The following is a 19,667-nucleotide window of genomic DNA, read 5'->3' as shown; positions in this document are numbered from 1 at the left end:
ATGAATATGAAATGAAATGGTCATGGGACCTCGTAACTGAAAATAGACATTTAAGTGCTATCAGTTAATACTTCACTATTATCACATTTTATAAATCTGATATGACATTTATTACATTTCCAACAAAGTTGTAAATTCTAAGAAATAAATAAAAATCAAGTCTTAAACTATTGAATATCTGATAAACTAGTTTTAAATTATTAATTTGAATATATTAATATAGAAAGTATTAATTTAGGAGAAGTTAAAAAGAATCAGACTCAAATTGAAGATATCCCATCAAAAATTAAAAAAAAGATGTTTTACTATTCATATCTGAATAAAAAACATTATATATTATGATAAATAACTATTTTAATAAATTAAAAGATTAAAAAGGATGAATTGATCTATAAAAGACAGACACAATAGCCACGAAGATACAGAGCGGATCCGTTAATAGCCACTATATATCAACGACGCCGCACTATATCAAAAGCCCAACCACTATCTACAACTTTACCAACATTAAGATACTCTCTCAAAACTGCCCTTTGTAGAGTTTATGTTCAGCAACAGTCGTGAATATAAATTCACTAAGTCTTAAGTAGTTATATTCAGGAGTTGTATTATATTAACTAAAACTTAAGGAGATTTAATTCTGAATATTATGAATAATATTAACTTACAGCATGCCAGTTCCTATTCGCAAACAAATTATTATGTTTTGTTTTTTATCATTAAATGTAAGAGAGACAGTTGTGAACGCGAAATAGCTGTACCTACGAATAATGGGTTTTATTTTATAGAAATGTAATTTAAACCAAAAATAGACATTCTGGTTGTATGATTAAGGCAGATAAACTAATGGAAGTACAATAGAAAAAAAATATTTTACTCCAATTACTAATTACTTTAATAAAAATATGTATTGAGGCAGGCAAAATTGAGGAGTCTGCCAACTAAATAATAAAAATTGGCTACTGGTTCAAAACCTTAAAAACAATAATTTTTCATTCGGATCTCCATGACAACCGACAACACTACCAACCTAATAGAACATCATTTAAAGAAGAGTATATCTGCTAAAATATGAACCCCAAATATGTACTTTTTTAAAAGCATCATTTCATAAATTATTTACTGAGAGTAAATTTATTTTAGTATATATCTCAGGGACCATTGGAGGTACAGATGTCTTCTAGAATTCAAATTAAAGGTAGTTTAATAAAAGTAATTTATAACGTTTATCTTTGTAGGAGTAGTAGCTTTTATATTTGAATTTTACAGTACATGTAGAGCGAAAGACTATATCAATATCAATATATTTTAGCAAATATAATGAAAAATACAACTCCTTTGAAATACATTCAACTAGCTATAATTTGAATACTGGAAGATATATGTGTGTATAATAGTTCTTCTTTCTTCTTTCTCATCCTCCTTAAGTGCCTTTAAGCGTGGAGGAGGCTCTAATCACTTGGTTCACACATCTCGGTCCATGGCAAGCATTTCTTCTGAGCCAACGTTTTTCCTCTTCCCAGACCTAGTCGTTGGATACGTCCCATATAGCTCCTTCTAGGACTGTCTCGTGGTCTCCTACCAGTCGGCCTCTCCTCCAAACATTTACCTGCAACTCTGTCCTCCCCGATTCTACAGACGTGTCCATACCTTCGAAGCTGTAGGTGTTGAATCACAGATTTCACTGAGAGGATCTGAAGTTCTTCTCTTATTCTTTCATTCCTTATCCTATCTCTCCTAGTTTTACCCAATATTCTTCGCAAATCGCATTTCAGCAGGCTTAATCCTGCTTATGTGCTTGTTTTGGGGCACCCAACTTTTACTGCCATATAATAGGTTTACTTTTACTTTTTTCCAAAAGATCTTTATATTCTCTCTGTAATCCCTGTCAAGATATTTTCCTAATTCTTCCCACGACTTTTTCTTGGCCTCTCTTACAATACATTAGTATCATTTCTTCACATAACATACTCATCCCATTTCTGTGGGGTCCGATTCTGAAGGTAAGCCTCCATACTTCTTTCATTCTACGGACCAATTCTTGGACTTCTTCGTTTCACCATTTGGTGCGCTTGAGTCTAGTGTTTATTTTTCTTCACTCCACTTGTAGACCTTGCTTATTTAAGTATGCTATCTTTCATATACTTCCAGATTTATACGTTTAATAGTTCATGAGATACATTTTTTCTCAAAATAATTTCACGAACTACTAATTTTTCGTTATGAAACGCGTTTTAAATAACTATATCTGAAGCTATTGGACGTAGACTGCTCTATTAATGCTTACATTTTGGAAAATTTTCGCTTCTTTAAATGACGTTATGTAAGATTTTCTTTTATTTTTGGTAGTTTTAAGCATATGAAACTTCCAAAGAAAAAAAAAATTGAAGGTATGGATACAGCCACCAGTATTTATTGCCACAAACAATACTTGGACTAGACTCATTAGGTTTGATTACTAACTATACATAGTTTCCGAAAAAAATAATTAAAAACTGTGGTAAAATAACTTACTCTTTTGCCACTGGGCCTTTTGTATTACTATAAAAACAAAGAAGTCATTCATTTAGTAATGTTAATCCCGATGAATTACAATTAAAATACTCAGAACATATCATTCAAAATTTGAAGATGAGAGGTACTGAAAATGAGGTACGTCTCCTTCACTTTCGGAACAAGAACTTTTAGATAAACAGACTAACATTACATTCCTGTTCATATAGGATGGTAATATATCGTAGTATATAGGATTGTAATGATTGTAGTCGTCTAGGGATTTAAAGATTCAAATCTGTTTAGCGATTTTGGTATTCAAAATAGTGATTAAATAGTTGAGGGGGGAAATATAATTACAAATTTATTATATTCATTTGCAATAGAGTCAAATTTTAAATATTTAAATAATGATTAATGATTGATAAACCGCAATCATATAAAATTAATCTCAGACTGTGAAAAACGTATTCTAAATTAGAACAAGTTCCTCTTCGAGGGGTTAGGGCAAATATTACTGACGTGAAATGTGAGAGACGTCAGATAAAATAGAGTCTACCCCTGAGAGAGAAGAAGAATGATTTACATGGAGAACATCCAAGGATTAAATAATTATCCGAGAAACGTTGGTGGAGAAATATTTTGGCAGGAATATATAGTCCCTAGTCGAGTAAGTGCTTCACTGTGGTCGGGTATTAAATTTTAATATAACCTCTTCCAGTCTTCCGGAAAATAAAAGGAAAATCCTTTTAAAGGATCGTTTGTAAAGCTATAACATTTTCATTTATTTTATTTTTTAAAAATAAATACTGAATACTTTTGTCCTTCTTCGTCTACTCTAAATCTTATAGTCATTCATTATAGTCTCTAATTTTTTCTAGCAAAAGAAATTGCTTTTGCTATTACATTTATTTTCATATACTGAATAATATTTTTCATTCACATTTATTTTATTAATCGTGGTTTGAATTACAAAGATATATTTAAATGGATAAGAGAAAACAGAGTGCGGAGGAGAGGGAAATAAGAGAACATAGTAGGTAGTGGTCATAATAATGTCACAAATAAGTCACACTTATACGTACATACATTATTAATGCACGTTATAATTCAGTTAATAACTTTATATATTTTAAATTTCTAGAAACTGGTATTTATTTATTAAATAAATCAAATGGTATCCTTGTTATGTATCAACACTGTTTAATGTATCAACAGCCAAACGTTTGGGCCAAATCGGCCATCCTCAAGGACAATCTAACAATTAACAGCTTATTATACATTCAATCGTAACAATTTTAACAACAATATTATTATTAATAATATAACATACCTTAAATATAAATTTACACCTCACATCCAAATTTAAAAATGTTTTCCAGCCTATTCTGCCCAGGTCCAAACTTTTTATTACTATTCACAATTAATCTTAATATGAATTTTAATAATGGAATAAATAAAAATTTAGACCCAAATGCAATTTAAAATAAATTAATAACAAGCCTGACCTGAGTGTAAGGAAGGTTATAAATACTTTTTTATATGATATTTGATATTGTAAGGTAATTTAAAGTTTTAAAAATTAATGAAGCTATAAAAAAATAGGTAAATAAACATAAGCTTAGCTAAGATTATTAATAATAATTATGATTCACTATAAATTAACTTTTTCATAGGGTGATTTGACATGTAATTAATGACCTGGGTAGAATAGTCTGCAAAACATTTTTAAATTCGGATGTGAGTTGTTAATTTATATTTAAGTTATGTTATATTATTAATAATAATGTTGTTGTTAAAATTGTTATAAATGAATGTACAATGAGCTGTTAATTATTAGATTGCCTTTGAGGCCAAAACGTTGGACTGTTGATATAGTAAACAGTGTTGAGACTTAACAATGATACAATTTGATTTATTTAACAGCGTATTACATTTCACGAATGAAAGTTTGTCCGAACAATTTTAGCAAACATCATAAAAACTACTACTCCTAAGAAGATAAAATTCATTAACTACTTACATAAATGTATCTTTAAAATGAGTACTAATATACGTCTGTACGTCTCATGGTTCATGAGAAATAGATTTATACCAGTAAATTCACAAATTACTGATTTTCAAGTAAATTTTGTATTGAACATTTCTATGAAAAAAACACTGCCGTATCTGGGCATTTTAGAAAATGTACTCTAATTTAAATGGATTTCAATAAGTCTCACTTTTGCTGTTGATAGTTTCAAAGTATCTTTTATTATCTATTTAATTTCATGCTATACTGTTTTATTTTTTTATAATTATTGTTTTAATTATTTATTTAAACACATATTGGAATATTAATGCTTCAACCTCATACCTATGTACAGTTAAGATTTTAAATTAGTTTATATCAAATCAAATAAAAAAAAAAATGCTATTATTTTCAATGAATAATTTAGATGAATATAACCATTTAATAAATCAAACCTCTAATAATAAAAAACATTGTATTTATAATACAAACCATGAATGATTGGATTATAAATTAATCATTCAAAATAACCAACTAGCCTTGTACTTCTTCATAATAATGAATTACTTTAATGAAAACTATGTATAATTACTAGTCAAAATTAATAATTCTGTAGTATAGGTAGGGGGAATAAAAAATGGCGGCTGTTTCAATACCTTAAACAAAAATTAATTTTTCATCCGGAGCTCTATCTTAAAAACTATCGACAACACTAGAAATTCTAAAAAGAACATTATTTAAAGAAGAGTAGAATAAATGAAATATTAACCCTAATAGAGCTATTTACGTCCAATAGTTCTCGAGATATAGTTTAGCCTATAGATATAGCCTTAGATTAGCCTATAATATAGATATAGCCTTTTAAAATGCAACATTTCATAAAAATGTACTGAAGCATCAGTAGTTAGTTAATTTATTTAAGTCTATATCTCATTAACCATTCAGCGTACAGATGTCTATTAGCACTCAAATTAAAGCTAAATAATTGTACTATAAAGTAGTCTATGACCTTTACCTTCGTATGAAGAATACTTTTCATGATATTTGCTAAAATAAATTAATTTATAGTTGTTCAACAAACTTTATTTCAGAAACCATAAGACAAATAGATGTCTGACAGTACTCAAATTAAAGCTAGTTTAATTTACTTTAAAATATTTTATAACTTTTATCTTTGTAGGAGTAGCAGTTTTTATAGCAGTTATGATATTTGACAAAATAAACTCACAAATTGTTAATTTCCAGTTGCTCGTATGAAATGTTGGATTTTTGAAAAAAAATATTTCTAGACCTATAAGACGCACATATATCCACCAACACTAAAAATAAAGGAAATTTAACTTACTATAAAGTAGCTTATAACACTTATCTTCGTATGGGTAGTAGTTTTTAACATATTCACATATGAATATAAATTTGGCAAATGAAAATTTGTCCGAACAACTATAAATCAATTTATTTTGGCAAATTTCATGAAAACTACTACTCCAAAGAAAATAAACGTTATAATCTACTTCATAGCCCATTAAACTAGTTTTAATTTGAGTGCTAATAGACATCTGTACGTCAAATGGTTTTTTAGATATTGATTTTTCAAAATAAATTAACTAACTACTGATCTTTCAAGTACATTTCATACAACATTTTTTATGAAATGTGCTTTTTAAAAAGCTATATTTCGAGAACTACTGGAGGTAAATAGCTCTATTAGGGCTTACATTTTAGAAAATTTACTCTATTTTAAATTATGCCCTCTTAGATTTTCTATTGTTGTTGGTAACTATAGTAATTAAACCTAGTTTTCAATTAAGTAATAAAAAATTGTGGTGAAATAACTGCCTTTTTTTCTCCTCTTGGGCTCTTGTATTGTAAGTGTTTTAAATAATTTACTTGTAACCCAATCATATATGGTTTGTATTATGAATACAATATTTTTATTATTAAATGTTTGATTTATTATTAATCTAAATTACTCACTGAAAATAATAGTTATTTTTTTTATTTGATTTGATGTGAACTACTTTTAAAACGAATATTTTCAAGTCTAAGTGAACATAGATATGTATTCGTACGACGTTGAACCATAAATGTTCCTTTAATTATTTGTATTCTTTATTTGTTGAATAAAGAATTAAAATCAAATTTCGTAGACTTATAAATACATTATAAATATATGGAAGCTATACTAATTTCTTATACCCGACTACTTTGGACATTTGACCCGACAGGTCCGTGCAGGTTCGAATTGTACTGCGCCATCAGTTTGTTCTCAGTTTGGCACCGATGCAGTTCGTAATAATTATTAGTTTTTCCTTTACAACATAAATCAACTTCTACCAAGGATTTTCTATTAATAAACTATAAAGAAAGTAACACAACACATCATTTTATAAATAAGGTACAGCTATTTTTTTATTATACTATGTATTATAAAGTCACCTACTGTATGACGGTTGTTCAAGAAAGAGTAATTCCTTCAAATTTTGTGGCAGTACAGATTTTTTATTATTCCAAAATGAAATAAATACCACTATTGGGGAAATATTAGGACATCTGCATTTTATATTTTAATTTTAAGTGTTCATTTTTAAGCTTAAATACCTTTTTTCGTTTAATCGACAGCATAACCGTAATCTATATAACTACGGACATTTTCATACTTATGCTTCATCGCAATTAATCATTTTTACTGAATGAAATAGTACATAAGCCCAAAAGGAGAAAAAAGTTATATTTTACCCCAATTTTTTATTACTTTATTGAAAACTATGAATAATTACTAATCAAAATTGATGATTCTGCCTAGTATAGGTTGAGGGAATAAAATATGGCTGTTTCGAAACGTTATAAAATAATTTTTATACAGAGCTCTATATTTTTAAAACTACCAACACCACTAAAAAACATAAGATATTATCATTTAAAGTAGAATAAACTTGCTAAAATATGAGCTTCTAATAGAAGAAATTTTAAAAGATATAGTTTTATAAATTATAAAATTTCATAAAAGAATGCACTGAAAAATCAGTAGTTAGTGAATTTATTTTGGGAAATATATGTATATCTCAGGAACATGTAAGACGTACAGATGTCTGCTAGAACTCATATCAAAGCTTGTTAAATGTACTATAAAATAGATTATAACATTTATCTTCGTAAGAGTAGTAGTTTTTATGATATTTTCTAAAATAAATTATAAAAAGGTTAATTTCCAGTTATTCGAATTGTCTTTTAAACTAATTTGTAGTACATTTAACTAGCTTTAATTTGAGTGCTGGCAGACATCTGTAGGTCTAATGGTTCCTGAGATGTAGTTATCCCAGAATAAATATTTCTGTGCTTTTTTTTTTATGAAATGTTGTTTTCTAAAAAGCTATATCTCCAGAGCTATTGAACGTAAATAGCTCCATTAGGACTTAAATTTTAACAAATTTACTCTACTTTAAATGATACTCTTAGATTTTCTATTGTTGTTCGTAGTTTTTAAGATATAGAGCTCAGAATAAAAATTTAATTATTTTTAAAGTTTTGAAATAGAAAACCATTTTATATTCCCCTTTCTATAATTGGCAGACTCATCAATTTTGACTAGTAATTAGACATAGTTTTCAATTAAATAATAAAAAAATTGGGTGAAAGAACTGCCTTTTTTTCTCCTCTTGGGCTCTTGTACCATAACTGTTTAAATAGTTTACTTGTAACCCATTCATACATGGTTTGTATTATGAATACAATATTTTTATTATTAAAGGTTTGGTGTATAATTATTCTAAATTACTCACAGAAAATAATTTTTTTTTCTTATTTGATTTGATGACTACTTTTAAAACGAATATTTTTAAGTCTAAGTTAACATAGATATGCATATACGTATGTAATACATAAAAATCCAATAAAAAATTGGAGTAAACCAACTTAATTTTTTTTCTCTTATTGGGCTCTTGCACTAACAGGTATACCCAAGTATAGCCAACATACAAATGTCTTGATGTATGCGTCGAAGTTTTAATATCCAAATTGTATTGGGTTGTAAAATAAGTTCGTAGCGTTTTTTACTAGTGATTTCAATAAAAACTTCAGATTTTTTGTAAATATTTTTAATCAATTATATATGACCCATTCTGATCTATTACATGTTGCCATCTTTCCGATATTTTTTTAATTCAGTCCTCCAAGAACTGCCAGGTCTACAAAGACACGTGGGGATGGGCGTTATCGTGATGGAAAACTATGCGATTAGACAAGCTGTACGCTTTTGCTGAATCACTGCCTTTAAATGTTCCAACAAGGCACAGTTCAGTCGTGTCGTAGAGTGAGGGCTATGCTGTGACCAATGCTTGGATTTGGTCATCATCAACTGTTGAAGGACGACCCAAGCGGTTTGCTTCTTCCAAGTCAAAATTTCCGGTTCTGAACCGACCCAACCACTTAGGGACTCTCTCCTAAGGCATCATCGCTATACACTGAACATTTTTTTGACCGTGCAGTGGATTTTCCTTTTTGGAAATAAAAAAATGATTAAATGACGAAAATGAATATTTTGAGCAAGCTAAATACCACTTTAAGATAAGGAATTTTGGTTGATACTGATGCATAAAAGTACCTTAACGAATCCTTTTTAGAATATATAAACATTATTGACCAATAATACATGATTTTATAAATACAGTGAGGATTAAATTGAAATATCAAAAAACGCTACGAATTTATTTTACAACGCAGTACCATCTCGATTCGCCAACTTAACTCTGTAAGAGTTTTAAAACTTCCTAATTTTTAATAATTAGTATTAAATTTACTGTAAGAAGTTAAGGATCGAAAATGGGATTCCCTTCCTTTAGATATCTCATTCGCAAATTAGAGAAAAGGGACCTATACTACAGTATTACATATATGTATGATTATTTATTATAATTCAAAGGTTAAATTTATTTTCTCTTAGTTTTAAAAAATTCTAAAAAAAATAATTATAAAATTATTTATGCAGTAAAATTAGTGCCTAGTTTATGAGATTTTTTTTGCAAAGAACACTGTAGAAGAATAGTATTTCGAAACGTTGATCAATATCATGTATTTCTAAAAAAAAAAAAAAAATGTGGAGGTAATATATTATTTTTTGAAAATTAAGAAATATATATTACACTTCCATATATATGTACCAATCTAATTTAAGAGGAATATCACAAAATACAATACGAGTAGGTTCCCGTTATACGTTTCCCCAGAACAATAAAACAATTATTTGAATAATTAGATTATATTGATAAGATCAATTTATTCTTTGACACATGACATGTCCCCTTAATTTCATTAGTAAAAAGCAATACCATGTTTAAGGCCTAAATTCGATAGGAATTTGACAATCAAGAGAGATAGAGGTATTCGCTAAATTACTGCATTCAAAATAGCAATGGACTCTATATATTTATTCCTATCAAGATTAACGTAATTTAATATAATACTATATTATTTCTCGTAATATAATTAACTGATATAAATATTTAAAAATTTCAACTATAATCAGGCGTTCTCTTTCTGTCAATGTATTCGTTGAATGCGGTTGGAAAATTATTAAATTGCATGAAGAATACAGGAAGAATAATTGATGTCAATTTTTTTTATCATTGTGTTATTGATGGATAGAAATAAATCAAGGTATTCTTTTCTTATCAGGTTCAAAAAGTTGATTTTGTTTTTAGCCTTCTTTAATGGTGTAAAGCTTTTTGTCATCAACACCTCTGGACTATTATAATTATAAAGACAATTTCACACTATGAAGACACACACACAATTTGATGTCAGTTACAAGTGGGTGAATTTGGGAATAGTCCAATTCTGCTTACTGTTAGTAAATAGTGAGGGCTTTTTCAAAAATATGTTTGATCGTGAGAATAGAGAATAGATAGAGATAGAAATATCGTGAAAATTGGCAATAAAGGCATATTGACGGTGGTAGTTTTCAGGGAGAGCGTAAGGACAGTATGGCCTATTCTTAAGCGGGTTAGAGCAACTTCCTCCCTCCGGCTGCTGCGGTAGGATGTCGACCATGGTTTTATTAATCTTTTTATTTATTTTAATTTACTCGGAGAGCTTTCATTCCACATGGCCTTCCATCTTTGTGATACTTTTATTTCAAGAGGTCTAATGAGTTCTGAAGTAGTAAGAACGGTGGTGCCTCAGCTAGGAAGCGTGAGTGCCTCTCTGACAGTTTTGCCTGGCTCAAATAGGTTTTACGCATGTTAAAAATGGGTTCGAATAATACAAGAGAAAATTAATAGCTATGTCTTAAATCGTAATTATGACACTTCTAATTTTTGGTAATTATTTTATGATGTTTTAATATATACATCTGACGTCTTTACGGAAATCGATAGTGTTGTTGATATTTTCCTCATTGTCGCTCAAGGCATGTCGTGACAAGGCACGAGTGTTGCTCTGGAACACTACAAATTGATTTTACAGAGTTGACACACTGCACATTTTTTCATGTTATAAGATGGTCATGGGTCAACCGGCTGAGTCCAATATACCATACGACGCGTTATAACTGCCACCTCTATTTCACGTAGTCTGGAATGAGAGGCCTAACAACTCGCCTTCCAGTTTTAATATAATTTATTTTTATTTTATTTATGTTCGGACAAATTTTCATAAGCGAAATTATTAAAAAATATTTAGTTAAAATTCCTTGCGCCGTCCGTAACTCACGACTCAGACACGTCTTTTGGTTCTAGACAAACAATTAGAAATTAACGTTATGTGAATTTATTTTGTCAAATGTCATAAAAACTACTACTCACGCAAAGATAAAGGTTAAAACTATTTTATGGTAAATATAACTAGCTTTAATTTAAGTGTTGACTAACATCTGTACGTCTTATGGTTTCTGAAATAAAGTTTTTCATAAATCAAAATTACTGTCTAAACTACTATAAATCAATTTAAATTAGCAAATATGTAAAATACTATAAGTAAGAAGATGAAGGTCATAAATGATTTTATAGTACATTTATTCGAGTGCTAATAGACATCTTTACGTCGAATGGTTTTTGAGATATAGATTTCTCAAAACAAATTCACTAACTACTGATCTTTCGATACATTCTTTACAACATTTTTATGAAATATTGCTTTTTAAAAATCTATATCTCGAGAACCATTGAACTTAAATAGCTCTATTAGGGCTAACATTTCAGCAAATTTACTCTGCTTTAAATGATGTCCTCTTAGGTTTTCTAGTATTGTTTGTAATTTTAAAGATATAAAGCTCCGAATGAAAAATTAGTTTTTTTAAACGTTATGAAACAGCCGTTATTTTTTATCCCCCCTACCTATACTTGGCTGACTCATAAATTTTGACTAGTAATTAGGCATAGTTTTCGTTAAAATGATAAAATAATTGGGGTGAAATAACTGTCTTTTTCTCTTCCTGGCTCTTGTACTATATGTAATGAAATTTGTTCAAGACTTAGTCATTTTTTTTTTTCAATCCGGAGATAAACCATCTCATTTTGTACCACATTGGGAGGGTGACATATTTTAGTCATAAGCATTTCTCTGTTCGAAAATAGACGTGCATATAGGGTTTTCTCGTTGACGATTAATTTTGATCAAATATTTGGCAGCTAGCTTTTGACGGCGATGGGAGAGAGGTATAACTCCAGCTTCAACGTATAAACTGTTTACTGTACCTGCTCTAAAATCTGTTGAGCGTAAAGAGCTATACTAGAGCTCATATTTGAACAAATTTACTCTACTTTAAATGATTGCCTATTAGTGTTTCTAATCTAGTTGGTAGTTTTTCAAAGATATAGAGAATGAAAAATTAATTAAATAAATTAATTAATTTGACTAGTAATTATACGTATCCTCATACAAGACTGAAAATACAGGAAACTGGTTGTCGATTCTGACTATTACAACATTTACTAGATAAACGGTCTAAACTTTGAATCCATTACAAAAGACTAATCTACATGACTATTATAAGGCCTATCTGGACATACGGAGTTGAGCTATGGGGCTCCACTAAATTACGAATCCAATCCTTACCGTCCAAAATCCTTCGTAAAATCCTTAATGTTCCTTACTTTGTCACAAATCAAGTCATCCATCAGGATCTCAATGTCCCATATGTTGCCGATTTGGCCACAACCTGATACCAATCCTTCCATGACTTACCAACCCCCCCCAAAACAAATCGTTTCTAACCCGGCTTCTCCTTCATTAACTAATAACCCTTCTAGGCGTCTGAAAAGAAGATGACCTGGAGATCTTCTCCTCTAAAATGTTTTTGGAGTCCATAAATGATTAGATTTTCCATATGGTTGTATCATGACATTATATCGCTTACAGCAAATCCACTTGATGTTTATATATTTATAAAATTGTAAATACCAATTAAAAAAATTATTTAAAAAAATAAAACGTAATTTTCATTAAAATAATAAGAAACTGGGATGAAATGAGTGACTTATTTTGCACTGTACTCGTATACTATTTTTATTCTTACTTCAATATGTTACTTCGATTTCTATCAATCTTTATTTTAATATTGCACCCCTTCTGAAATGGAGTACTTCCCCTTAAATAGAAACCGAGAATATCTGGTTAAAAAAACACTTAATAAAGCATGATGAAATTTATTTAAAAACAAATTTGATCCTTTTTCTCAACTTTATTCTTCTTAAAAACCCTCCAACGCCCCGACCAGTCAGGTCACTTTCAAGGATACCTTTACTTTGTTGTCATTTTCTCTTTTAAAATTACTAAAAATACCGGCTAATTGCCTTTGTCCCATCTATAACTTCTTCTATATAACTATTTCTTAAATTTAAAACTTGTATCAACCAATTCTCTTCTTTCTTTCATTTACATTTGCAAACTTTAAACAGAACCTACCTTTACTGTTTTATCCTTGAAAGTGACCTGAGTGGTCGGGGCGTTGGAGGGTTTTTAAAAAGAATAAAGTTGAGAAAAAGGATTAAATTTGTTTTTAAATAAACTAAACCACTCTCAAACAAGAATATATTAATAAAAATTAATCTAGCATGATGAAATAAATGTTTATAGTTAAGTAAAAAAAATAAATAAATTTGTTCTTGAAATATTGTTGAATCATTTACCTTTTCATCTAAAAATAAAAAAAAACAATGACTCACTATCCTATGCGCTAAGGACTGGTAAGTCATAAAAATATTTCTTCAACCGACCAACAATATACCCCATCAACTTTATTCTCTTTTATTCCTCAAAAAAGGGAATAAACGACTGGTTTAGCCCAATATATAAAATTTTTGATCATACGTACTGAATAACAACAAAAGAATCTGCTAATAAAAACGAAGTAGGGTCTGTGCCATGAATATAAATCTCTCTGAATAAGGAATAAAACCGGATCATAACTTTTTATATTGAGACTGCCCATATCAAAACTCAGTGATAACATATGCTCTGTTTATGAATAGCGGGTCCTGAGGAAATGCTGAGTATTGAAGAGGGTTCCTCTGGGTTCCAGGAAAGAATTTAAATTGTGTATCTTTTTCGCTATACAGTAAACCATTTTTACAACGAACTCATAGGGGCCAGAAAAAACAGTTCGTAATATCCAAATAATAACAATAAAATATAATAAAACAATGTTTTTTTTTTCAAAATAGAAATACTTTATTTATCTATGCTGCCTAAATACATCAGGTTGCTATCTCACACAGCATACTTATCAATCCGTAATCGGACATATATAAATTACACATACATGGTATAATCAGATATAAAGAGATTATTATTATAAGATATATATAAAATTAATTAATAGAATGTATTAGGTTTGGGAAAAATAAATTCATTATTTTTTGGTAAATTCAAGACTTTATCTAACATGTTTCGGATAATCCGATTTGGGTCAAATAGGCACCGTATTGTTCTATAATTTGTTGCCATTTTAAAGGTAGCTTCATAATGCCTCTCTTTATGGCTGAAAAACTCTAGTAAACGATTTTCAGTCTTCTCACGATTCTAATTTTTTTTATCACCTGGAAAGTTTTGCAATGGAAGAAAAATATGATAATCGCTTGGGGTTAGGTCCGAACTATATGGTGGATGCATAAAGACTTCCCAACCATGCTCCCGCAGTTTCTGGCAAGTCACTATAGATGTGTCAGGGCATTCTTTTACCCAATAGGAGCACCGGTAATATATGGCTGCACCTCAGATTAGGAAACTTATTTTCATCACCATGAGAGATAAATGACCGTGGATGACTTATACGAGGCGGTGTGGTCAAATTAAAACTCAAATAAGTTGAAGTAACTTATTTAATCGTGCCGGACATGAAATGAAACTTATTTTATGAACTTTGGGTTGTAAATTCGAAATAAACTATCAACAAGTTAAAGTGATTACTTTATTTTTTTATTATTTCTTTTTTTGGAAGGATAGATTTATTTATTGATAGATATTACAATCCGCCACACAATTGTGGACAATAGGTTATATTGATGAATGATCTCATACATACTAAAATAATAAAATAAAATAAATAAGTAAAAAATAAAAAAAAAATAAAAAATGAAATAAAAAACTCACTTAAAATATATACAAACAAAAGAATAGACAAGATGAACATAATCAGACTATCTGTATAAAAAATAAATAAATAAAATAACATAATGATAAAATAATATACACAATATTTACAGAATCGACCTGAGGATCCCTGCGGCCACTCTATCCCCCACGTGTGAGGGGTAGAGCAGAACTCAAGAGATCCCAGCGCATCCCTCTCGCCGCATCACTGGTAATGAGCCAGTGGAACTTTATTTAACATTTGAAATTCCATTGTACCTCTCAGCTCATTTTAATTTATCTATCACATAAGTTAGGGAGCCCTATAGAATTGAAGGCTCCGCACTGAACTTAGTGGGCCTTTAGTGTAAGCATGACGCTGCCTAACGTATTAATATTTAACTGTTGTATAAATAAATTTCCTTTAGAAGCAAATTGTTGAGTACAACATATAGTACAGGAGCCCGGCGCGTACAATCCAGCCTAGTGAAGATAATTAAAAAAATAGAGCTTTGTTCATACACAATCCGGAAAAATTCGATTATAAAACTCTTCATAATTTTCTAAACTAGGTCTTCCTTTCTTTTTTTTTTGTTTATATCTTCTAAATGGTGCATTATAACGAAAAATTTACAGCTATTTATTAATATGAATAGTGACAAAGTAAACAAAATTAAATTCTCCGTTTGATGTGTACCATAACTTATTAATTAGATCAAGCAGTGAGTTATAAAAAATCCAAAATTGAGATAAAATAAAGAATCAGAAATTTTAGATGCCTTTTTCGGTTTTAGCCTAAACCTTACAAAAAGGGATATTAGTGAAAAAAAAATTATTATAAGTCTGGTGTTGTCTTGATGGAACACGACACTCTTCTGTTGGACAATTCTGGCCAATCGCAAGCTTCAAACGGTCCAGTTGTTGACAAAATATATAAATAAAGAATACTCATTCTATTGTTTTATTTAAAACGTGATAAAAAACAATAATTTTATCAATACAATTTGTATTACACATATTTCTACTATTAATTAAATTAATTTTACAGAATCAAATAATACAAATTCCGAAAAATGTATTATGAACACCTTCATGAATCAGATTACCGATTAGATATCAGATAGGTATCAAAACTTTTTTTTATTTAATTTATTTATTGATTTATACAACTGTACATAAAATACCTCAAGTCAATTTGAGGAAATCATAATGGTATGGTACAAGCATGTAGAGAAACTACCCATTAGTAGCACACTAAAAACATTTTTACAATATTAGGTCTCGAGGTCATCTTCTTTTCAGACGCCTCAGAGGGTTGTCCAGAATAAAAGAGGAAGCAAGATTAGAAACTAATGGGTTTGAGTGGTTAGAGAGTTTGTAATGGATGGATTAGTATCTGGTTCGGTCTAGATCGGTTACAAATGGAACATTAAGGTCTTTATGGATGATTTTATTTGTGACAAAGTAGGGAGCATTTAGCATTTTACGAAGGATTTTGGATTATGAGGATTGGATACGAGAGGAATTCTAAGGTAGGAGCCCCAAAGCTCAACGCCGTATAACCAGATAGGCCTTATAATTGTCATGTAAATCAGTCAGATAAATTCCAACAAATCCCATAAAATTTAAAGGTAATTTGATAGGATTTGTGGGAATTGATTTTAATCCTCCAATTACGACACCATTCTTCAAGGGCTGTCATATGGGATTGAAGAGTTTGGGATGCAATTAAAGGGTTATTATTAACAGCGAGCACACATATGTCATCGGCATACGTGGTGAGGATAATGTTAGGATTTGTTGAGATGTCTGGTGTATTGATTGTGTTGAGGATAGGACCGAGGATACTACCCTGAGGAACACCAGCGGACTGAAAGAAGAGGGACGAATGGATATCAAAACTGAATAGAAATTTCCACTTTCGATTTTCACGGTGATTACAATAATCTGCCTAGAGATCATAAAATTTAAGATCTCCTTTACACAAGTGAAATTTTATTTAAAAACCAAAATGTTATTGCCTGTTGATTTTTCACAAAAAATATTTTTTATTTTTTTTGCGCCAGTTTGGATTATTTTTTGGATTATTGGAGTGTTCGGAATACCGAGATTCTATTCTAGAGAGACTGTATATAAAGATAAAATATATTTTTTTGTTTTTCGTCCGAGTTCCTCGTAAATTGTTTTTAGTGTCCCAATATTATTATGAGATTTAATCGGGACCTTTTTTTTAGTTATGTGCGATTCTTCTCTAATAGCTTTGGTGAGCGAAGCAAAATAAAACGGCAATATTAACCCAGCTACAGCCATTTTATATTATATTATAAAATTAGTTGTTGGGTTTGTCAGAACCTTATTTCATAGTGAGATAACACGAAGTAAGTCATAAATGTCCCTTAAGATCAAGTTTGATTGATTCAGAAGGAAAGGAATGACTCTTTATGAATCATGAATCATCCGTTCGAGAGACAAACCAATAGTCAAAAATGTACACCATTGTTCAAATAAAAAAAAAAAAAAGTAATTTGAGACAAAGCTAACGAAATATGAGTTGAATACAACATTTTCATACTGTTTTTTCACAGGTACTTCCATTATTTACCAATAAGTTATATTGATCGTTATTAGAATGTTTTGTTGACAACTGAATTTACAGTACCTGTATATTTAAAAGGGAGCGGGGTGGCAAACAGGTAAGACGCTATCCTAGTGACTTAAATAACCCGAGTTCGATTCCAGCTATAGTAATTATTTATTCTGTTACTTTAGACGTGAGTCAACCCCGTGGGCTCTGGAGTCCTCTTAATTCCTTAGAATGTGATGAATTCCTAATCCTTCATGCGGTTGTAGTGGTTCAAATTATTATTATATTTAAAAGAACGAATATTGAAATAAGTGATATATAATGAATAGCCGAGTGAATCAGATAAATCCTACTTACCTTTAACGTGCGTTGCTGAGAACTGCCACAGAAGTTATTCTAACAAAACAGTTTTGCCAAAAGTGCCGTTCTTCATTCTATGGCTACGAAAACATGGTAATTTGTCTGAAAAAATGATTTTTATGTAAAACAAAATACTGTATTCATATATTATTTAATTCAATTTATATTTTAGTGTGAGTGTGCGATGTTTGTTTGTGTGAAAATTAATTTACTCAACAATAGTGAATACTTTAAGATTTACTTTTATTATTTTTACGTTTATTTATGTTACATATCATTGAAATATACTTCATGCAAACTAAGAAGCAATAAGTTAGCTATGCTACTCCATGCTATTGGGTAGAGAAGATAGCTGGAAGACATATAGGAGAAGACAGAGTGGAGGATGGCCGCAATGTGGTTCGAGGATAGCCATCTTTGGAGATTAATAGGGAAGATGATGGGTAGGTGGATAGCTAGAGGGAATAGTAGGGAGAGGACTGTGACCAATGATATGCCTCATGTTTGCGTAAAGGGAGTATTTCAGAAATGGGTGTTTTCATGGAAATTGGCTTAATAATAATTTACAAACAGCAAGTGAAAAAATATTCCGATTCATTCCAGTTCAGCTTCGATGGTCACATTTGAGGTGGTCCTTACAAGAGTGACAAATAAAATGCAGGTGGGTTCGCCATATACCTAGTTATGCAACCTGAGAACGTCTGTATTCCGTGGTCCCAACCCGATTAATATGGTCTAAGAGGACTCGGGTTTGCCAATGTACTTGCGCTTGCGAATTAAGTTTCACATCACAATAGTATGACACGATAATTATCATATTATTTTCTTTATTTGGACCACGATCTGTAGAAATGTTTGAGAAAGAACAGAATAACTGTGTAGTAAAATTAATCGTCCGAATAAGACATAAAGATCCTGACAACTATTGGCAAACCCATACAACAGTAGAGGTTCTGAACCCTAATTGTCCGAACCGGTTCAAAGAGAACATAGACTATCATCACATAGCCAGACCAGCAGAAACTCACCATCCTTATTCTCCTATTTTTTTCCAAAGCCTTTGATTCCGTTCATCATAATATTCTCTTTACTGAACTTTACAGTCATTCTTTGTCATTTATTGTTATTCAATGGTTTCAATCCTTCTTTAATAGTCGTTCCCAGTATGTGGTTATTCCTAATAATCCTCTCATTTTCTAGAGGCGTGCCTCAAGGTTCCTCTCTATTCCTACTCTTTTCTCTATCTTTATCAATGACCTTTCACTCACCATTAGGGTTTATACAAAAACCGACACTTTAGAAAACCGGTTTTCGAATAGTAATTTTTGCAGAAAACCAGTTTTAACCGGTTTCGAATTTTTATAAAAATATTTTTTGCTCGAATATTCTGTAATTCAAACAAAAAAATTAGAGTGATTAAAATCAGTTTTTGACTGAAATTATTTACTGTTCAATTTTATTGATAGTAAAATTTTTTTATGCAATTTAGTAGAACAAAGAAATAATAATTGACCAGGATTGTTGTTTATGCATAATTTTCACATATAAGGATGTAAATATTTTTATAATAGTGAAACGAGTTATTTAGCAAAGGGTTCGAATAAATAAAAACAATATATTTTCATATTTTTATAATAACCATATTATTTTTTT

At 30.0% G+C, this 19,667-nt stretch overlaps 1 protein-coding gene across 2 annotated transcripts in view; it reads right to left on the bottom strand.

Annotated features, from left to right (window-relative positions):
- The window catches only part of LOC106681102 (uncharacterized), a 66,231-nt gene that overhangs the window by 19,329 nt on the left and 27,235 nt on the right, over positions 1 to 19,667 (bottom strand). The window contains exon 2 of one of the 2 annotated variants that reach the window (XM_014421258.2): positions 18,012 to 18,116. The exons of the other annotated variant lie outside the window; for it this stretch is intronic. The gene's annotated coding sequence lies outside the window, so the exon portion shown is untranslated. The remainder of the gene's footprint in view (positions 1 to 18,011; positions 18,117 to 19,667) is intronic. 2 annotated transcript variants of the gene reach the window in all.

Source organism: Halyomorpha halys, unplaced genomic scaffold (assembly GCF_000696795.3).
Source record: "Halyomorpha halys isolate HHAL.00 unplaced genomic scaffold, Hhal_1.1 Scaffold309.1, whole genome shotgun sequence".
In the NCBI taxonomy this organism is placed as follows: Eukaryota; Metazoa; Arthropoda; class Insecta; order Hemiptera; family Pentatomidae; genus Halyomorpha; species Halyomorpha halys.
Note: the sequence above shows the minus strand (reverse complement) of the source record. Positions and strands in the feature narration are given on the sequence as shown.